The sequence below is a fragment of the Pleurodeles waltl genome, chromosome 8 (assembly GCF_031143425.1).
Source record: "Pleurodeles waltl isolate 20211129_DDA chromosome 8, aPleWal1.hap1.20221129, whole genome shotgun sequence".
Taxonomy (NCBI): Eukaryota; Metazoa; Chordata; class Amphibia; order Caudata; family Salamandridae; genus Pleurodeles; species Pleurodeles waltl.
In genome coordinates, this window is record NC_090447.1 from 888223634 (window position 1) to 888244094 (window position 20461).

The following is a 20461-nucleotide window of genomic DNA, read 5'->3' on the forward strand; positions in this document are numbered from 1 at the left end:
CTGGGGAGGATGGGGTGAGTGGGTGGCTTCCCCACTGGTTCAGGAGGGGGGGATCATGCCTTGTGATCTTCACCCTGTGGAGGATGGGGTGAGTGGGTGCCATATCCACTTGTTCTAGAGGGGGCATTGGGCCCTGTGATCTTCATCCTGGGGAGGATGGGGTGAGTGGGTGCCATACCCACTGGTTCTGGAGGGGGTTTCTGGTACCCTCACCATCGGTGGACTCTGCCTCCTGGGTCCTGTAGGATGCAGCTCTCTCCGTTGCCGGTGCCTTTGCTCCTCCGCCAGATGATGCTAATGCACATAAGGACAGGATGACAAAACAAAAAGGGGGGGGAGAGATAAAGGATACACTTGGTAAATCGCTGCACCAACACCACCGTTGGCTTACACAGCACCCTCACACAGAGGGAACAGGCCTGGGCACTAGGCAATGCACTACTAGTGACAATGCTAGTCACCAGGGCATGGGGAGGGACACTTACTGCCAACTGCAGCATACCTGGGACCCACACAGCCCTGCCCAGTAGTGGATGCCTACAAACTATGTAGAAGGACTATCATATCAGAACCCTAGCCACCAGGGGACCTATGTTGCACTGTCAGGCCTGGCGGCACCCACAGACACACATCCCCCACCCTGGCACCACCCCACCAGCCGTAAGTAGTAATGATGGGCACTGTACTCACCCCCTTGTGGCTGCTGTGATGCCCTCAAGGGCCATCCAGCTCCAGATAGGCCACCGCCAGTGTGTGGGCCATCATGGGGTCAGGATTCGACGGGCACCCGTTTCTCATTGGGAGGCCATCTCCAGTCGGGCCTCTGCCGTCTTCCATGCCCAGCGTCTCAGGTCCTCCCACCATTTCTGACAGTGGGTGCTCTGCCTGCCGTAGACCCCCAGGGTCCGCACGTCCTTGGCGATGGAACGCCATATATCCTTCTCTTCCTGATGTCATGCCTGGTTCTTGGGTGCTGTCCCACAGCCTTGACCCTGACCACGATCCTCCGCCATGGTTCCATCTTCCTAGCAATTAATATTTGCTGCGCCTGTGCTCCAAACAGCTGTGGCTCTACCCGGATGATTTCCTCCAACATGACCCTTAACTCCTCCTCAGAGAATCTGGGGTGTCATTGTGGTGCCATGGGTGTTGTGTGAGTGGTGTGGGTGAGGGTCTGTAAGGTGATGTTTTGGGGTGTGATGTGGGGTGCGTGGGTGGTGTATAGGTGATGGCTGTGTTTGGGTATGGTCTTGTCTGTGGTGTCTGTCGCGTGCCAATGGTTTGTAGTCGTAAGGGGTTGTGGGTAATGTCGGTGTTTGTTTTAAAGTGGTGTGGGTGTGTGAGTGTGGTGTGTGAATGGGTGTCAGGTGTTTGTTATTTAAATTGTCCAATGTGGTGTTGTTTTGTATGTGTGTGTGTATTTTGAGGGTGGTGGTATGTACCGCCAATAGTTTACTACCATTGAATGTCTGCCATGGTGATTCGTGGGTCATAATGTGGTGGGCATAGTTCTGTTGGCGTAACGGTATGGGTTTTGATACTGCCACTTTATCACTGACCTTTGGTGTGGCGGACATGTGCCTGTGGCTGAATAGTGATGGATTGGTGAGTATGTGTCATAATCTGGTGAACAGATATCTACAACGGCGGCTGTTTGTTGGCGCAGTCAGTGTGGCGGTAAGTGGGATTTACCTCCAATGTCATAATGATGGCCTTAATGTCTTTCATGTTTACAATGTACATTCTACTGAGCATCAGGTGCACAGAATCCTTGACATCTCTTGTGAACCTATGGATCTTAGGATCTAAATAGTGGCCTGAGTGGGCAGTAAAATACAATCTGGAATTGCTGTTGGTATCTTGATATAATCTGAAGGTCCTGTGTTTAAATCTCAGCAAGTACAACTCAACATTTACCCATCCATGGTTGATACTTGATGTGACCCTAAGTTGTGTAAGGTTTGGAGGTTATGTTATTCAGTTAGAACTCATGTGTCAAAATGTTTGCTTATTGAGACCCTTACATTCGTAAAAGAAGCAGGGATATTTCTTTACCACAATTCTCTCTTTGCATCAGCCTTTATTTTTGAAACATTTGTGACCTTCTTTGTGAAGGTTTTGTCATTTTCTGATATTTTGTTTGACACATTAACTATTTTGAAGGCTGCAGGATGAATCAGTACAATATCTGACTTGACCAGGTCTGATAGTACATATAACGTAATCTCAAACATTTATAAAACCTCCGAATTCGGAACCCAAGTACAAATAGTTTAGTTTTCCTACAGTCTCACAACACTATTCTCACTACGACTGAATGTCCCTCTCCCTTCACATACAATTTGATATCCTGCAATGTCTTTCATGACTGAAAGGGCTGAACTAATGTCAGTGTTGACTGGAATGAAAATTATTTTTACCTGCACCTGCATTTTTAAAATGTTGTCAAGTAAACATTGTTTTACACCTTTTAAATTGTGTGCAAGATGTTGCCTCTTTGTTTTGTATTTTGTACTATACACCTGTGCTTGTTATAAGTTGCTGGAGTTGTTTTTGTACACCTGCACATGGTACAAGTTGCTAATTGGGCTAGAAACCTACTTTAACTCCCTTGGAGCAGATTATCTAAAACTTGACAGCCCTTTTCACTGTCTTTTCTTATCTCCTCTATAAAGTAATCCGACTCATTATCATCTAGTGTAGGGCACATTGTGGGGTTTTGGGTTACCTTGATTCAGCTGAAAACCTGAGTTTAAAGACAACCCTGTATTATTAAATCAACAGAAATGTAGTATCTCTGTGTTGTCTCAACTAGGGACTCTGGCTGCAAGGAGAAGCTTCTGTAATAATACAAAAATACCAGGAATGGAATTTTCTATTTCCTTGCATTTCCTTATTTCAATCAATCAATCAATCAATCAATCAGTGAATTTATAAAGCGCGCTATGTACCCAACAGGGTTTCGAGGCGCTGGGAGGGGTGGGGGGGTGCTGCTAGCGTTCGAAGAGTCATGTCTTGAGGAGTCTCCTGAAGGTGAGGAGGTCCTGGGTCTGGCGTAGTGAGGTGGGGAGAGAGTTCCAGGTCTTGGCGGCGAGGAAGGAGAAGGATCTGCCGCCAGAGGTCTTGCGCTGGATACGGGGGACGATGGCGAGGGCGAGGTTGGCGGAGCGGAGTTGACGTGTGGGGACGTAGAAGTTGAGTTTGGTGTTTAGGTAGATGGGTCCGGTGTTGTGTAGTGCCTTGTGTGCGTGGGTGAGGAGTTTGAAGGTGATCCTTTTATCCACCGGGAGCCAGTGGAGGTCCTTCAGGTGGGGGGAGATGTGACATCGGCGGGGTATGTCGAGGATCAGGCGGGCGGATGCGTTCTGTATGCGTTGGAGTAGTTTGATGTCTTTCGTTGGGATACCTGTGTAGAGTGCGTTGCCGTAGTCAAGTCTGCTACTGACAAGGGCTTGAGTTACCGTCTTCCTGGTTCCTGTTGGAATCCACTTGAAGATCCTGTGGAGCATGCGGAGGGTGTTGAAACAAGAAGAGGAGACGGCGTTGATCTGTTTGGACATGGTGAGGGCAGAGTCGAGGACGAAGCCGAGGTTTCGTGCGTGGCTGGCTGTGGTGGGTGGGGGTCCGAGGGCGGTGGGCCACCAGGAGTCGTTCCAGGCCGAGGGGGTGCGTCCGAGGATGAGGACTTCCGTTTTGTCGGAGTTGAGCTTCAGGCGGCTGTTGTTCATCCACTCGGCGATGGATTTTAGTCCCTCGTGGAGGTTGGTTTTGGCGGTGAGCGGATCTTTGGTCAGGGAGAGGACGAGCTGGGTGTCGTCGACGTAGGAGATGATGCTGAGGTTGTGATGACGGGCCAGTTGTGCGAGGGGGGCCATGTAGATGTTGAACAATGTTGGGCTAAGAGAGGAGCCTTGGGGGACGCCGCAGATGAGGTTGGTGGCTTTGGAGCGGAAGGGTGAGAGTCGGATTCTCTGGGTTCTGTCGGAGAGGAAGGATGAGATCCAATTGAGGGCTTTGTCTTGGATGCCGGCTTCGTAGAGACGGGTTAGCAGGGTGCGGTGGCAGACTGTGTCGAAAGCGGCTGATAGGTCGAGGAGGATGAGGGCTGAGGTTTCGCCGTTGTCCATTTGTTGTCTGATGTCATCTGTGGCGGCGAGGAGTGCGGTCTCAGTGCTGTGGTTTCGTCTGAATCCAGATTGTGAGGGGTCTAGGATGGAGTTGTCTTCTAGGAAGTGGGCGAGCTGCGCGTTGACGATCTTCTCGATGACCTTCGCTGGAAAAGGGAGGAGAGACATCGGTCGGAAGTTTTTGAGATCATTGGGGTCAGCCTTGGGTTTCTTGAGGAGGGGTTGGATTTCTGCGTGCTTCCAGCTGTCCGGGAAGGTGGCGGTGTTGAAGGAGAGGTTGATGATCTTGCGGAGTTTGGGGGCGATGGTGGCGTCGGCTTTGTTGAAGACGTGATGTGGGCACGGGTCCGTGGTAGATCCTGAGTGGATGGAATTCATGGTTGTTAGGGTTTCGGCGTCGTCTACTTGGGTCCAGCTGGTGAGGCGGCAGGCGTGAGAGGAGTCGTCGGGGGTGGGGTCTGGCGGAGGTGCGGTGTTGAAGCTGTCGTGGATGGCTGCGATTTTCTGGTGGAAGAAGGTGGAGAGATTGTCGCAGAGTTTCTGGGAGGGAGGGACGTCGTTGACGTTGGCGTTAGGGTTGGAGAGTTCCTTCACGATGCAGAAGAGTTCTTTGCAGTCGTGGGCGTTGTTGTTGAGGCGTTCTGTGAAGTGGGCGCGCTTGGCGAGTCGGATCCGTTGGTGGTGTTCACGGTTGGCGTCCTTGAGGGTGGCAAGGTTGTCGGGTGTGCACTCGAGGATCCATTTCTTCTTGAGTTTCTGGCAGGTGCGTTTGGAGGTGGTCAGTTCGTCTGTGAACCAGGCTGGTTTTTTCTTTTCTTGGTTGGCGGTGGGTTTCTTGAGTGGGGCTAAGGTGTTGGCGCAGTTGAGGATCCATTGATGGAGGTTGATGCCGGCGTTGCTCGGGTCGGTGGGTTCGGGTGGTGGGTATTTGGCGAGTGTGCTGGTCAGTTGGTCTTCGGTGACTTTTCCCCAGCGGCGGTGAGGCGGTAGAGGGATGCGGTGGTGTTCGGTGTTTTTCTTGAAGGTGAAGTGGACGCAGTGATGGTCGGTCCAGTGGAGTTCGGAGGTGTGGCTGAAAGAGATGTGGTTGCTTGAGGTGAAGAGTGGGTCAAGCGTGTGTCCGGCGATGTGGGTGGGGGTGTTGACCAGTTGACGGAGTCTGAGGTTGAGGAGGTTGGTGGTCAGTGATGCGGTGTTGGCGTCGTTGTTGTTTTCCAGGTGGAAGTTAAGATCTCCCAGGAGGATGTAGTCTGGAGAGGCGAGGGCGTGGGTGCTTGCGAGGTCGGAGACGGTGTCGCTGAAGAGGGCTCTTGGTCCTGGAGGGCGGTATATGAGGGTTCCTCTGAGGGCAGTGTTGGGGTCCGTGTGAATCTGGAAGTGGAGGTGTTCGGCTGTCTTGAGGGTGTCGTCCGTGTGGGTGTGGATCTTGAGGGTAGATTTGTGGGCGATGGCTATCCCTCCGCCGATTCCGTTGGTGCGATCTCTTCTGGTGATCTTGTATCCGTCCGGTATGACGATGGCGTTGTCAGGGGCCGAAGAGTCGTTCCACCAGGTTTCGGTCAGGAAGGCCACGTCTGGGGCGGTGGTGTCGAGCAAGTCCCAGAGCTCGATGGCGTGTTTTCGTGCGGAGAGTGTGTTGAGGAGGATGCAGTGCAGGTGGTTTGTGTTGGTTGTTGCTGGCTTTGTTGTTCTGTTGCAGGAGAAGTTGCAGGAGCGGCAGGAAAAAGGACCTTTGGTGTGCTTCGGGGTGGCCAGGAAGCACTTTGTGGAGGGGCCAGGGTTGAGGGCGAGGAGTTCGCGGGCCGAGTAACGGAAGCAGGAGGTGCGGGGGCGTGAGGACCAGGGGGGGTGGCGCTGGGCGCGGTCCAGGCGCGGACGGGCGCAGACGGGCTTGCCTATGGCGCGCCCGATGCGCGCGTCCGTGTCATTAAGAAGGGAGGGGGAAGGGAGGAGCAGCTGGGAGGCGGGAGGGAGCGGCGAATGGGGGCGCGAGGGGGGCGGGGCCGCAGGGAGGCAGCGGCAGGGAGCGGAGAGCAAGGGGGAGCGCACAAGGGGCGAAAACACGAAAAACAAGGCAAAAAAGTCGGGCACAACAAACAGTCACAATTCGAAAACAATTGGAGAAATACACTAATGGCACCGTCTAACAATTGGGGAAACAGCAATCAGAGGGGCACAACGGGGGCAGAAGCGCAGGAGGCGAGGCGCTTGAAAAATAGTAAGACGCACTACAGGGCGGCGAAAAGTGGCACAATCAGAAGGGGCACGGCGGGGCAGAAGCGCAAGAGGCAAGGCGCTTGAAAAAACAGTAAAACGCACTACAGGGCGGCGAAAAGTGGCACAATCAGAAGGGGCACGGCGGGGGCAGAAGCGCAAGAGGCAAGGCGCTGAAAATGGGAAAACACTTACAGGACGGCGGAAAAACGGCACACGGGTCAAGTGAAGCCTCGAACACGCTAGCAGCAGCGTGGGCGGGGGTCAGAGGCAGGAGACAGCAGGTTGGCGCTGCGGACGCGGGGGGCGAGCTCAGGACCTAAAACAGGTCAGAGGTCGCTCACTCGCGACGCGCAGCGCCAGCCATTAAGAAGGGAGGGGGGAGGGAGGAGCAGCTGGGAGGCGGGAGGGAGCGGCGAATGGGGGCGCGAGGGGGGCGGGCCGCAGGGAGGCAGCGGCAGGGAGCGGAGAGCAAGGGGGAGCGCACAAGGGGCGAAAACACGAAAAACAAGGCAAAAAAGTCGGGCACAACAAACAGTCACAATTTGAAAACAATCGGAGAAATACACTAATAGCACAGTCTAACAATCGGGGAAACAGCAATCAGAGGGGCACAACGGGGGCAGAAGAGCAGGAGGCGAGGCGCTTGAAAAATAGTAAGACGCACTACAGGGCGGCGAAAAGTGGCACAATCAGAAGGGGCACGGCGGGGGCAGAAGCGCAAGAGGCAAGGCGCTTGAAAAAACAGTAAAACGCACTACAGGGTGGCGAAAAGTGGCACAATCAGAAGGGGCACGGCGGGGGCAGAAGCGCAAGAGGCAAGGCGCTGAAAATGGGAAAACACTTACAGGACGGTGGAAAAACGGCACACGGGTCAAGTGAAGCCTCGAACACGCTAGCAGCAGCGTGGGCGGGGATCAGAGGCAGGAGACAGCAGGTTGGTGCTGCGGACGTGGGGGGCGAGCTCAGGACCTAAAACAGGTCAGAGGTCGCTCACTCGCGACGCACAGCGCCAGCCATTAAGAAGGGAGGGGGAGGGAGGAGCAGCAGGGAGGCAGAAGGCGGGAGGGAGCGGCGAATGGGGGCGCGAGGTGGGTGGGGCCGCAGGGAGGCAGCGGCAGGGCGCGGAGAGCAAGGGGGAGCGCACAAGGGGCGAAAACACGAAAAACAAGGCAAAAAAGTCGGGCACAACAAACAGTCACAATTTGAAAACAATCGGAGAAATACACTAATGGCACAGTCTAACAATCGGGGAAACAGCAATCAGAGGGGCACAACGGGGGCAGAAGCGCAGGAGGCGAGGCGCTTGAAAAACAGTAAGACGCACTACAGGGCGGCGAAAAGTGGCACAATCAGAAGGGGCACGGCGGGGGCAGAAGCGCAAGAGCGAAGGCGCTTGAAAAAACAGTAAAACGCACTACAGGGCGGCGAAAAGTGGCACAATCAGAAGGGGCACGGCGGGGGCAGAAGCGCAAGAGGCAAGGCGCTGAAAATGGGAAAACACTTACAGGACGGCGGAAAAACGGCACACGGGTCAAGTGAAGCCTCGAACACTCTAGCAGCAGCGTGGGCGGGGGTCAGAGGCAGGAGACAGCAGGTTGGTGCTGCGGACGTGGGGGGCGAGCTCAGGACCTAAAACAGGTCAGAGGTCGCTCACTCGCGACGCGCAGCGCCAGCCATTAAGAAGGGAGGTGGGAGGGAGGAGCAGCTGGGAGGCGGGAGGGAGCAGCGAATGGGGGCGCGAGGGGGGCGGGCCGGAGGGAGGCAGCGGCAGGGAGCGGAGAGCAAGGGGGAGCGCACAAGGGGCGAAAACACGAAAAACAAGGCAAAAAAGTCGGGCACAACAAACAGTCACAATTTGAAAACAATCGGAGAAATACACTAATGGCACAGTCTAACAATCGGGGAAACAGCAATCAGAGGGGCACAACGGGGCAGAAGCACAGGAGGCGAGGCGCTTGAAAAACAGTAAGACGCACTACAGGGCGGCGAAAAGTGGCACAATCAGAAGGGGCACGGCGGTGGCAGAAGCGCAAGAGGCAAGGCGCTGAAAATGGGAAAACACTTACAGGACGGTGGAAAAACGGCACACCGGTCAAGTGAAGCCTCGAACACGCTAGCAGCAGCGTGGGCGGGGGTCAGAGGCAGGAGACAGCAGGTTGGTGCTGCGGACGTGGGGGGCGAGCTCAGGACCTAAAACAGGTCAGAGGTCGCTCACTCGCGACGCGCAGCGCCAGCCATTAAGAAGGGAGGGGGGAGGGAGGAGCAGCTGGGAGGCGGGAGGGAGCGGCGAATGGGGGCGCGAGGGGGCGGGCCGCAGGGAGGCAGCGGCAGGGAGCGGAGAGCAAGGGGGAGCGCACAAGGGGCGAAAACACGAAAAACAAGGCAAAAAAGTCAGGCACAACAAACAGTCACAATTTGAAAACAATCGGAGAAATACACTAATGGCTCAGTCTAACAATCGGGGAAACAGCAATCAGAGGGGCACAACGGGGGCAGAAGCGCAGGAGGCGAGGCGCTTGAAAAACAGTAAGACGCACTACAGGGCGGCAAAAAGTGGCACAATCAGAAGGGGCACGGCGGGGGCAGAAGCGCAAGAGGCAAGGCGCTTGAAAAAACAGTAAAACGCACTACAGGGCGGCGAAAAGTGGCACAATCAGAAGGGGCACAGCAGGGGCAGAAGCGCAAGAGGCAAGGCGCTGAAAATGGGAAAACACTTACAGGACGGCAAAAAAACGGCACACGGGTCAAGTGAAGCCTCGAACACACTAGCAGCAGCGTGGGCGGGGGTCAGAGGCAGGAGACAGCAGGTTGGTGCTGCGGACGTGGGGGGCGAGCTCAGGACCTAAAACAGGTCAGAGGTCGCTCACTCGCGACGCGCAGCGCCAGCCATTAAGAAGGGAGGGGGGAGGGAGGAGCAGCTGGGAGGCGGGAGGGAGCGGCGAATGGGGGCATGAGGGGGGCGGGCCGCAGGGAGGCAGCGGCAGGGAGCGGAGAGCAAGGGGGAGCGCACAAGGGGCAAAAACACAAAAAACAAGGCAAAAAAGTCGGGCACAACAAACAGTCACAATTTGAAAACAATCGGAGAAATACACTAATGGCACAGTCTAACAATCGGGGAAACAGCAATCAGAGGGGCACAACGGGGGCAGAAGCGCAGGAGGCGAGGCGCTTGCAAAACAGTAAGACGCACTACAGGGCGGCGAAAAGTGGCACAATAAGAAGGGGCACGGCGGGGGCAGAAGCGCAAGAGGCAAGGCGCTTGAAAAAACAGTAAAACGCACTACAGGGTGGCGAAAAGTGGCACAATCAGAAGGGGCACGGCGGGGGCAGAAGCGCAAGAGGCAAGGCGCTGAAAATGGGAAAACACTTACAGGACGGCGGAAAAACGGCACACGGGTCAAGTGAAGCCTCGAACACGCTAGCAGCAGCGTGGGCGGGGGTCAGAGGCAGGAGACAGCAGGTTGGTGCTGCGGACGTGGGGGGTGAGCTCAGGACCTAAAACAGGTCAGAGGTCGCTCACTCGCAATGCGCAGCGCCAGCCATTAAGAAGGGAGGGGGGAGGGAGGAGCAGCTGGGAGGCGGGAGGCGGGAGGGAGCGGCGAATGGGGGCACGAGGGGGGCGGGGCCGCAGGGAGGCAGCGGCAGGGAGCGGAGAGCAAGGGGGAGCGCACAAGGGGCGAAAACACGAAAAACAAGGCAAAAAAGTCGGGCACAACAAACAGTCACAATTTGAAAACAATCGGAGAAATACACTAATGGCACAGTCTAACAATCGGGGAAACAGCAATCAGAGGGGCACAACGGGGGCAGAAGCGCAGGAGGCGAGGCGCTTGAAAAACAGTAAGACGCACTACAGGGCGGCGAAAAGTGGCACAATCAGAAGGGGCACGGCGGTGGCAGAAGCGCAAGAGGCAAGGCGCTGAAAATGGGAAAACACTTACAGGACGGCGGAAAAACGGCACACGGGTCAAGTGAAGCCTTGAACACGCTAGCAGCAGCGTGGGCGGGGGTCAGAGGCAGGCGACAGCAGGTTGGTGCTGCGGACGTGGGGGGCGAGCTCAGGACCTAAAACAGGTCAGAGGTCGCTCACTCGCAACGCGCAGCGCCAGCCATTAAGAAGGGAGGGGGGAGGGAGGAGCAGCTGGGAGGCGGGAGGCGGGAGGGAGCAGCGAATGGGGGCGCGAGGGGGGCGGGGCCGCAGGGAGGCAGCGGCAGGGAGCGGAGAGCAAGGGGAAGCGCACAAGGGGCGAAAACACGAAAAACAAGGCAAAAAAGTCGGGCACAACAAACAGTCACAATTTGAAAACAATCGGAGAAATACACTAATGGCACAATCTAACAATCAGGGAAACAGCAATCAGAGGGGCACAACGGGGGCAGAAGCGCGCGAGGTGCTTGAAAAACAGTAAGACGCACTACAGGGCGGCGAAAAGTGGCACAATCAGAAGGGGCACGGGGGGGGCAGAAGCGCAAGAGGCAAGGCGCTTGAAAAAACAGTAAAACGCACTACAGGGCGGCGAAAAGTGGCACAATCAGAAGGGGCACGGCGGGGGCAGAAGCGCAAGAGGCAAGGCGCTGAAAATGGGAAAACACTTACAGGACGGCGGAAAAACAGCACACGGGTCAAGTGAAGCCTCGAACACGCTAGCAGCAGTGTGGGCGGGGGTCAGAGGCAGGAGACAGCAGGTTGGTGCTGCGGACGTGGGGGGTGAGCTCAGGACCTAAAACAGGTCAGAGGTCGCTCACTCGCGACGCGCAGCGCCAGCCATTAAGAAGGGAGGGGGGAGGGAGGAGCAGCTGGGAGGCGGGAGGCGGGAGGGAGCGGCGAATGGGGGCGCGAGGGGGGCGGGCCGCAGGGAGGCAGCGGCAGGGAATGGAGAGCAAGGGGGAGCGCACAAGGGGCGAAAACACGAAAAACAAGGCAAAAAAGTCGGGCACAACAAACAGTCACAATTTGAAAACAATCGGAGAAATACACTAATGGCACAGTCTAACAATCGGGGAAACAGCAATCAGAGGGGCACAACGGGGGCAGAAGCGCAGGAGGCGAGGCGCTTGAAAAAACAGTAAAACGCACTACAGGGCGGCGAAAAGTGGCACAATCAGAAGGGGCACGGCGGGGGCAGAAGCGCAAGAGGCAAGGCGCTGAAAATGGGAAAACACTTACAGGACGGCGGAAAAAACGGCACACAGTTCAACTGAAGCCTCGAACACGCTAGCAGCAGCGTGGGCGGGGGTCAGAGGCAGGAGACAGCAGGTTGGTGCTGCGGACGTGGGGGGCGAGCTCAGGACCTAAAACAGGTCAGAGGTCGCTCACTCGCGACGCGCCAGCCATTAAGAAGGGAGGGGGGAGGGAGGAGCAGCTGGGAGGCGGGAGGCGGGAGGGAGCGGCGAATGGGGGCGCGAGGGAGGCGGGGCCGCAGGGAGGCAGCGGCAGGGAGCGGAGAGCAAGGGGGAGCGCACAAGGGGCGAAAACACGAAAAACAAGTCAAAAAAGTCGGGCACAACAAACAGTCACAATTTGAAAACAATCGGAGAAATACACTAATGGCACAGTCTAACAATCGGGGAAACAGCAATCAGAGGGGCACAACGGGGGCCGAAGCGCAGGAGGCGAGGCGCTTGAAAAACAGTAAGACGCACTACAGGGCGGCGAAAAGTGGCACAATCAGAAGGGGCACGGCGGGGGCAGAAGCGCAAGAGGCAAGGCGCTTGAAAAAACAGTAAAACGCACTACAGGGCGGCGAAAAGTGGCACAATCAGAAGGGGCACGGCGGGGGCAGAAGCGCAAGAGGCAAGGCGCTGAAAATGGGAAAACACTTACAGGACGGCGGAAAAACGGCACACGTGTCAAGTGAAGCCTCGAACACGCTAGCAGCAGCGTGGGCGGGGGTCAGAGGCAGGAGACAGCAGGTTGGTGCTGCGGACGTGGGGGGCGAGCTCAGGACCTAAAACAGGTCATTCAATGAGGGCATTCAGTGTCCCACTTGTAATTCCTGACGACTCCATAGGATTGAGTTACCAGTGATTACAAATCGCATGCAGCAAGACCACTTATAAATATGGAATTACCCGGTAAAACCAAAATTTAGATTCAGCTTTCCTTGTTAATTCATCAGAAATACATTCTGGCCTTGCTGTTGATATCTTTATATAATCTGAAGTTTCTGTGCTTGAATCTTAGCAAGTACAACTCAGCATTAATCCATCCATGGTTGATAAATTATGTGACCCTAAGTTGTGTAAACTTTGGGTGTTCTATTGTTCAGTTACAACACGTGTGAGTTGAACCACTGCCTTACACTAAGGTGCTGATAGAGAACCACATAAACAGTAACACTTTCATGTCTGTTCTGCAGTACTTGTCTGACTGCCCAGTTACAGCTCTAAAAATGAAACATGTATCACTACCTTTTCAATAAAAATGTGCAGTCCCATTGCTTCATATCACCTAGTTTGTTCCCAAACACACGTTTATACCATTGTACAGAATCAGTTTCACCTAGGGCAAGCTTGATCAGAGAAAGAAGCGGCAAGTCACCATTTTAAATCTGTCCAGCTCTGTTGTGGTACTCTCAAAGGGTGATATATTCATGTTGTTTTCAAGGGGGTCCTCAGAGAGAGATTTATTGTATAATCCTTGGGCTACCTCTAGGAGGAAGAATGAAAGCTTTCCATTGATAGGGTCCTAGGCCTTTCACAGACATGTTCACTGACAATGTACTCTTTGTCAGACCCACCAAATACAATCTACAATGTTTGGTTTCTTGAGCCGTAAAAATTACAAAATGTTTGACTAGACAAGAATTTAGCCAACTAAAAACCCAATACCAGTGATCTCCACAATGAGGGCATACGCACAGCTGTACAAGAACAGTACTAGAAAGACTGAAAACATTTGTCATTCTTAAAGAATTTGGTGGTACATCTGCTTTTTTAACCTATTCCAAAGCATCTGAGGTTCATTACCCATTCTAATTAACTGTTAATCATAGCTCCTTGTACACTTAGAGTTCTGTAAAGCTTTGAATCCTGCAGCCAGGATGCATCTTTCCGGTTGTCATAGACACCTATGTTGCACTGGTCATTATGTAATAATCCGAGAACTCTAATTATGATGTCAAGGCTGAAAATTCTAGAATTAGGCATCTGAAGACATTTCTCAGCTTGGAGACTGGATAGGTGGTAGCAAAACACTACTGTTTCAGTTTGTTCATTGCTATATTCTGTGTTTACAAATACAGTTCACAGGATACCTCATAATATACTAATTTTCACAGGCACTAAAACCTAAATTCTGTTAGAATCTTTAATTCATCCACTCCATCCCCACCCCTTTGGGGTGGGAAATCTAGCTAAGGCCTGCTTTTGTTTCCTGTTTACATGGACTGCACTCACGTATATACTTCAGATGGAGGCACACAAGGTAAGACAGCTTCGAAACATATAATACAAAAACTGTTAGCGAATGACATGCCACATAATCACCATCTTTGTTTTAGGATTTATTTTTTAACCACAGTTTCAACAACAATATCATAAGCCCAGCTGATGATTTGTTCTAATATTTGCCAGTAGACGAACAATTGAATAATACATCAGAGGCGGAATTTGATGTTGAGTGTCTTAATGTAGTGTTTTGTCTAAATAATTACACATTTTATTCATTAGAGGCAACTATTGAGTCTGTACAAATAGGGGGTGATTCTAAGTCTGGCGGGCGGAGGAGGCCGCCCGCCAGACTTCCCCCTCCAAAATACCGCTCCGCGGTCGGAAGACCGCTGAGGGTATTCTGGGTTTTGCACTGGGCTGGCGGGCGACCGCCAAAAGGCCGCCCGCCAGCCCAGTGCAAAACTACCTTCCCACGAGGACGCCGGCTCTGAATGGAGCCGGCGGAGTGGGAAGGTGCGACGGGTGCAGTGGCACCCGTCGCGAATTTCACTGTCTGCATTGCAGACAGTGAAATTCTTTGTGGGGCCCTCTTACGGGGGCCCCTGCAGTGCCCATGCCATTGGCATGGGCACTGCAGGGGCCCCCAGGGGCCCCACGACATCCCATACTGCCATCCTGTTCCTGGCGGGCGAACCGCCAGGAACAGGATGGCGGTATGGGCTGTCAGAATCCCCATGGAGGATTCAAATGGGCAGCGGAAAACTGGCGGGAGACCGCCGGTTTTCCACTTCTGACCGCGGTCAAACCGCCGCGGTCAGAATGCCCAGCGGGGCACCGCCAGCCTGTTGGCGGTGCCCCCGTCATTTTAGCCCTGGCGGTCTTGGACCGCCAGGGTTAGAATGACCCCCATAGTGTAGGGCTAGTTAGAACTGTGATGAATTATAGCTGGCAAGCAAGTTGCATATATACTATCTCCATGACATGCAAGAGTCAGAATGTTTGCTTATTAAGACCCTTAGATAAATAAAACAAGCAGAGATATTTGGTTACTACAATTTTCTCTTCGCATCAGGACAGTGTTTTTTTAAATTTTTTATACAATTGTGACTTTGCTTGTAAAACACAGCAATTTTCTGATATTTTGTTCAAGACACATTAATTATTTGGGAAGCTGCTGGATGAATCAGCAAAACATCTGACTTAAACTGATAGGGTGAACGAGGTTTGACTGCAAATATCACTGCATCTCAAGAATCGATTAATCCTCAAAATCCTGAACCTAAGAAACAACTGTTTAGTTTTCCTACAGTCTCACAACACTATTCTTGCTACGAATTAATATTTATCTCCTTTCTCACACAGTTTGCTATCCTGCAATGTCTTTGGTGACTAAAAGGCCTGAACTAATGTTAGTGTTGACGGGAATGACAATAATCTTTACCAAAACCTTCATAAATTGCTGGATTTGTTTTTGCAGACTTCCACTTAGTACAAGTTGATGATTGGGCGGGAAAAATACTTTCAACACCTCAGATCAGATTATCTAAAATTTGGTAGCCCTAATCATCTTCTTTCCTTATTTCCTCTATACAATAATTACATTCATGTTTAAAAAAATAATACTCATTTTTATCTAATGTTGGGCACGCTGTGAGATTTTGGGTTACCTTGATTCAGCTGAAAACTTTATTTTATAGCAAAACCTGAAGTAAAAATCAGCAGAAATGTAGTAGCTCTGTGTCGTTTCAGTGGGGGCTCTCGGCAGCCATGGAGCCTCCTCGAATAATCAGAAAATGCCAGGGAATCAGGAATGGAACCACGTATTTCCCTGTATTTCCTTATTTCAAACAGGGCATTGAGTATCCCACTTGTAATTCCTGATGACTCTTTAGGGTTCGGTTACGAGGGATAACAAATCGGGTGCTACAGGACTCCTTATGAATATGAATATTAATATGGAATTACCCGTTAAAACGATAATTTAAATCCTGATACCCTTGTTAATTCATCATTTCACAGGGGCTTCTCAGTGTCCCATATATACTTGCAATTCATTCTGCCTCCCTAACCCCTGAAGCTATCAATCACATCAGTTTTTGTAATTCCAGGATGCAGAGTTACTGTGGGAAATAACAGTAACCTAATCAGACCCTGTGTGTACCTTCATCTTTCCACCCTTCACAACCACTTTGAGGATTATCATGCAATGCACTTCCTTTATATTTACCCATAGGTGCAAATTGGATATCTCGTACTACTACGCTGTTGCCCTACTTACAGGTCCCAAGAAGCAATGCTATTAATTATGCAAACCAACATTTAATGATAGGAGGGGTACAGTTAGCTTGTTGAAGTGCAGAATCAATGATACTGAGAAATTAAAAATTAAACATCCTCTGTGTAAAGAGGAAGATACTGCCACATCAGTAATTCTGTTTTTGTTTCCCCTTTAATTCCTCATACTTCCCCACCGTTTCCTGCAGCGATTCGCCTTATTTTAGCTACTTTCAGCATTACCGATCTCTCATAACTAGGTTGTTTATGTGTTCCTCCTTTATAAAGTAACCAATCATGTTAAAAATTCCCACTCTTTTTAATCTGGTGTAAGTCTAATTGTGAGATTCCTGGGTACCCAGATTCAGCTGATAACCTAAGTTTTGAGCATCACCGATCTCTATCATTGAATTGTTTTATATTTTATTCATGCGTTGTAAGCAGAAACATTTAGGTGGTCATTACAACCCTGGCAGATGGTGTTGAAGCGCCGGTAAGACCGCCAACAGGCCGGCGGTAAAAGAATGGGAATTATGACTGTGGCGGAAACCGCCAACAAAGACAGCCACTTTAACACTCCGACCACCGCGGCGGTACAGACAAACAGCGCGGCGGTCACCGCCAACAGACAGGCGGGAGACAAAGTACCGCCCATAGTATCACAACCTACCAATCCGCCACCTTTTCCGGGGCGGACTCACCGCGGATAAAAACACAGCGGAAACAGGAATTTCAAAGGAAAAACGCTCACCTCTACACACTCCATGAGGAACGACGACACCATGGAGCCGGAAATCCATATTCTTCCTGCACTAGTCTTCCTGCTCCTATACGACGATCATCAATGCCGGCGGCGAAGACAATGGTGAGTACTGCACCTACGACATAGGGGAGGGGGAGGCAAAAGACAGGGACACACACACGCAACACTCCCACCCCCACCGACCCTCACCCACTACAACACACACACCAATGCATATCCAAACATTACAGTAAACCCCCCCCCGGAAGAATGCAAAGAAAAAAGGAAATGAGTGGAACCATTGTAATATATCAAAATACAGTAACAAAATATAAATTAAACAAAATATACACCACATATAGTAGTAATGCAGGTAATGCACCATTCATTGTCCGTGGACCACTGGTCCCAAAATGCATGGGCGAGGCCCACACTAGATACCTGGTCAAAACGGAGAGAACACTGCTGGGGCATCAGATAGAAATACAACAGGCACCTCAGGGGGAAGGAAAGGGGGGGCATTTCAGCCGGATGACTGCACCATGCTAGATCCACAAGGGGGCTCCATGCCCATTGATGTATCCTGGGGAGTGCAAAGCCACAGTCTCTCAAGTCTCTACAGTGGGTGGTTTGCCCACTGTACCATCCTGGGGAGTGCAAAGCCACAGTCTCTCAAGTCTCTACAGTGGGTGGGTTGCCCACTGTACCATCCTGGGGAGTGCAAAGCCACAGTCTCTCAAGTCTCTACAGTGGGTGGGTTGCCCACTGTTACATCCTGGGTAGTGCAAAGCCACAGTCTCTCAAGTCTCTACAGTGGGTGGTTTGCCCACTGTACCATCCTGGGGAGTGCAAAGCCACAGCCTCTCAAGTGGATAACAGTGCCCAGAGTGCTTCATCCTGTGAAGGACAGAGGTAGTGGATGCATGTCTCCACTGGTTCTGGAGGGGGACTGGTGCCCAGAGTGCTTTACCCATGAGCTAGCGGGGCTTGAGTTGGCGGTCTTTGCCCTGTTCAGCGGAGCTTGCCATGGCGGTCTTTGCCCTGTTCAGCGGTGCTTGAGTTTGCAGTTTCTGACCTGTTCAGCGGTGCTTGCCCTGTTCAGCGGTGCTTGCCATGGCGGTCTTTGCCCTGTTCAGCGGTGCTTGAGTTTGCAGTTTCTGACCTGTTCAGCGGTGCTTGCCCTATTCAGCGGAGCTTGCCATGGCGGTCCTTCATTGCCCAGCTGGGCTGGGGCTGGCGGTCCTTCATTGGGCAGCTGGGCTGTGGCTGCTGGGGCCCTCCTGGGCAGCTGGGCTGTGGCTGTGGCTGACGGTGGTCTCCTGGGCACTGACTCTGGTGGTGGCCTCCTGGCCAGTGACGATCGGGCTGCCCTCCTGGGCACTGACTCTGGCGGTGGCGGTGGCCTCCTGGCCAGTGACGATTGGGCTGCCCTCCTGGGCACTGACTCTGGCGGTGGCCTCCTGGCCAGTGACGATTGGTTTGGCGGTGGCCGCCTGGGCAGCGGGGATGATGGCGGTCTTCTCCGCCGTGCTGCTCCTCCCAGACTTTGGCGATTTCTTCTGCCCCTTCCCCACCTTGGGAGGAGTCACAGCTGAGTCAACACTCCCCCCGGGACCCTTGTGAGCGGCTTTGCTGGCTGGGGTCTTCACCCTCTCCCGCCGGGCACTGTCCAACTTCTGGTGCTTCACAGGGGGGGGACTGACTGTGCTGTGGCGCTGTGTCACACTGGCTGCCCTGGTGCCCGATGCATTCCACATATCTGTAACAACAGGCACCACTGGTCCCGGAGATTTTTTGGCTGAAGTGCTAGTACGGGACCTATGAATTGGAGGGGGGGTGGGAAAGAGGTCAAGCTTGGTCAGGAAAAGTTTCTTAGGAACACTGGAACGGGTAGCTGGAGGGGGTTTGGGAGTGGAGGAAGAGGTAGTGGTTGTAGGAGGTGCACGTTTGGTGACTTTGGGTGAAGGTGCATGCGCTGGAGGCTGTCGTGAGGTGGATGGCTGTTGGGTGGGTGTGTGCCTGTGTTTGTGTACTTTGGGAGGGGGCGTCACAGACACACTGGGAGAGGACACAGGGGACGTGTAAATGGTAGTGGGGGTGGTGAGTGCACGTGAGCGGGGTGGAGTGATGGGTGTGCTGTTGCGGGACGTAGTGCCTGTAGTGGTAGTGCATGCAGGTGAGAGTGTAGACGAGACTGGAAGGGAGGATGGAGACTACGAGGAGGGGGACACAGTGGAGGCAGTGGATGTTGCTGTGTCTGTCTGTGTGTGATGCTTGCGTGAGTGCCTGTGGGATGTGTGGTGCTTATGTGTGCCTGAGCTTCCCTTGTGTGTTGACGTGTGTGCATGCTGGTCTGATGGTGTGCTTGGGATAGGCTGGGGTACAGGGGATTGGGTCTGGGTGGAGGAAGTTGGAGGGGGGAGGCTAGACACAGGGACAATGGCTGCCATCAGTGCTGAGGCCAGAGTTTGCAGGGTTCGATGAAGGGCAGCCTGACCAGAATGAATGCCCTCCAGGAATGCATTTGTGTGTTGCAATTCCCTTTCTACACCCTGGATGGCATTCAAAATGGTAGACTGCCCAACAGTGAGTGACCTGAGGAGGTCAATGGCCTCCTCACTGAGGGCAGCAGAGGTGAAAGGGGCAGGGGCTGAGGTGCCTGGGGCGAAGGTGATGCCCACGCTCCTGGGTGAGCGGGCACGGGGCGAAGGCTGAGGGGCTGCTGGGAGGGCGGTGCTGGTAGGGGGGTGGCGGCTGTACCTGTAGAAGTGGGGGGCACAGATTTTACTGCCACCACAAGGGAGCTCCCATCAGAGGATGTGTCTGTGTCGCTGGTTGCAGATCCTGTGACCGCGGTGAAGCTCCCCTCACCCTCCGTCCCACTGGTGTATTCCGAGTCTGTGGTGTGGCCCTCCATGGCCATGTGGGATGCAGCTCCCTCGTGCTCCGGTGCCACTGTTCCTCCGCCTGATGATGCTGATGCACACAAGAACAGGGAGACCACAAAAAGGGGGGGGGGGGACAGAAGAAAGACAGGTTGAGTGCATGGCTTACCGCTACCGTTGGGGGACAATGCAGACACAGCAGCCCCCTGCACTACGCCGCGCTGTTGGGCTCTACAGATGCAATTCCTGGGATATGGCATACATGGCTATGGTCGACATCTGCACACATAGATGACACAGGGGCATGTATACCTGTACTTGGCACTCTATAGAGGTGGGGTGGGGTGCCACATGGCCTGCATTATGGAGGGGCCTAGCCTACGGAACTCGCCCTGGCCTTGGGAAACCCACAGCCCTCCTCCCCACCCAGACACCTTCACTGCATGCAAAGTCCGCTGAATGATGTTGTACTCACCCCCTTGTGTCTGCTGTGATGCCCTCAAGCGCCCATCCAACTCAGGGTAGGCCACCGCCAGGATCCGGAACATCAGGGGGGTCATGGCTCGACAGGCACCACTCCCACGTTGGGAGGCCATCCCCAGCTGAGCCTCCGCCGTCTTCTTGCTCCAGCGGTGAATGTCCTCCCATCTTTTACAGCAGTGGGTGCTCCGTCTGTGGTGGACCCCCAGGGTCCGGACGGCCTTGGCGATGGCACGCCAAATATCCTTCTTCTGGTGGGCGCTGACCTACATGAAATGTACAGGGGAAGAAGAGAAGTCATTAGCAACTGCACCGTCAAAGTGAGTGCCATGTGGCACATGCAT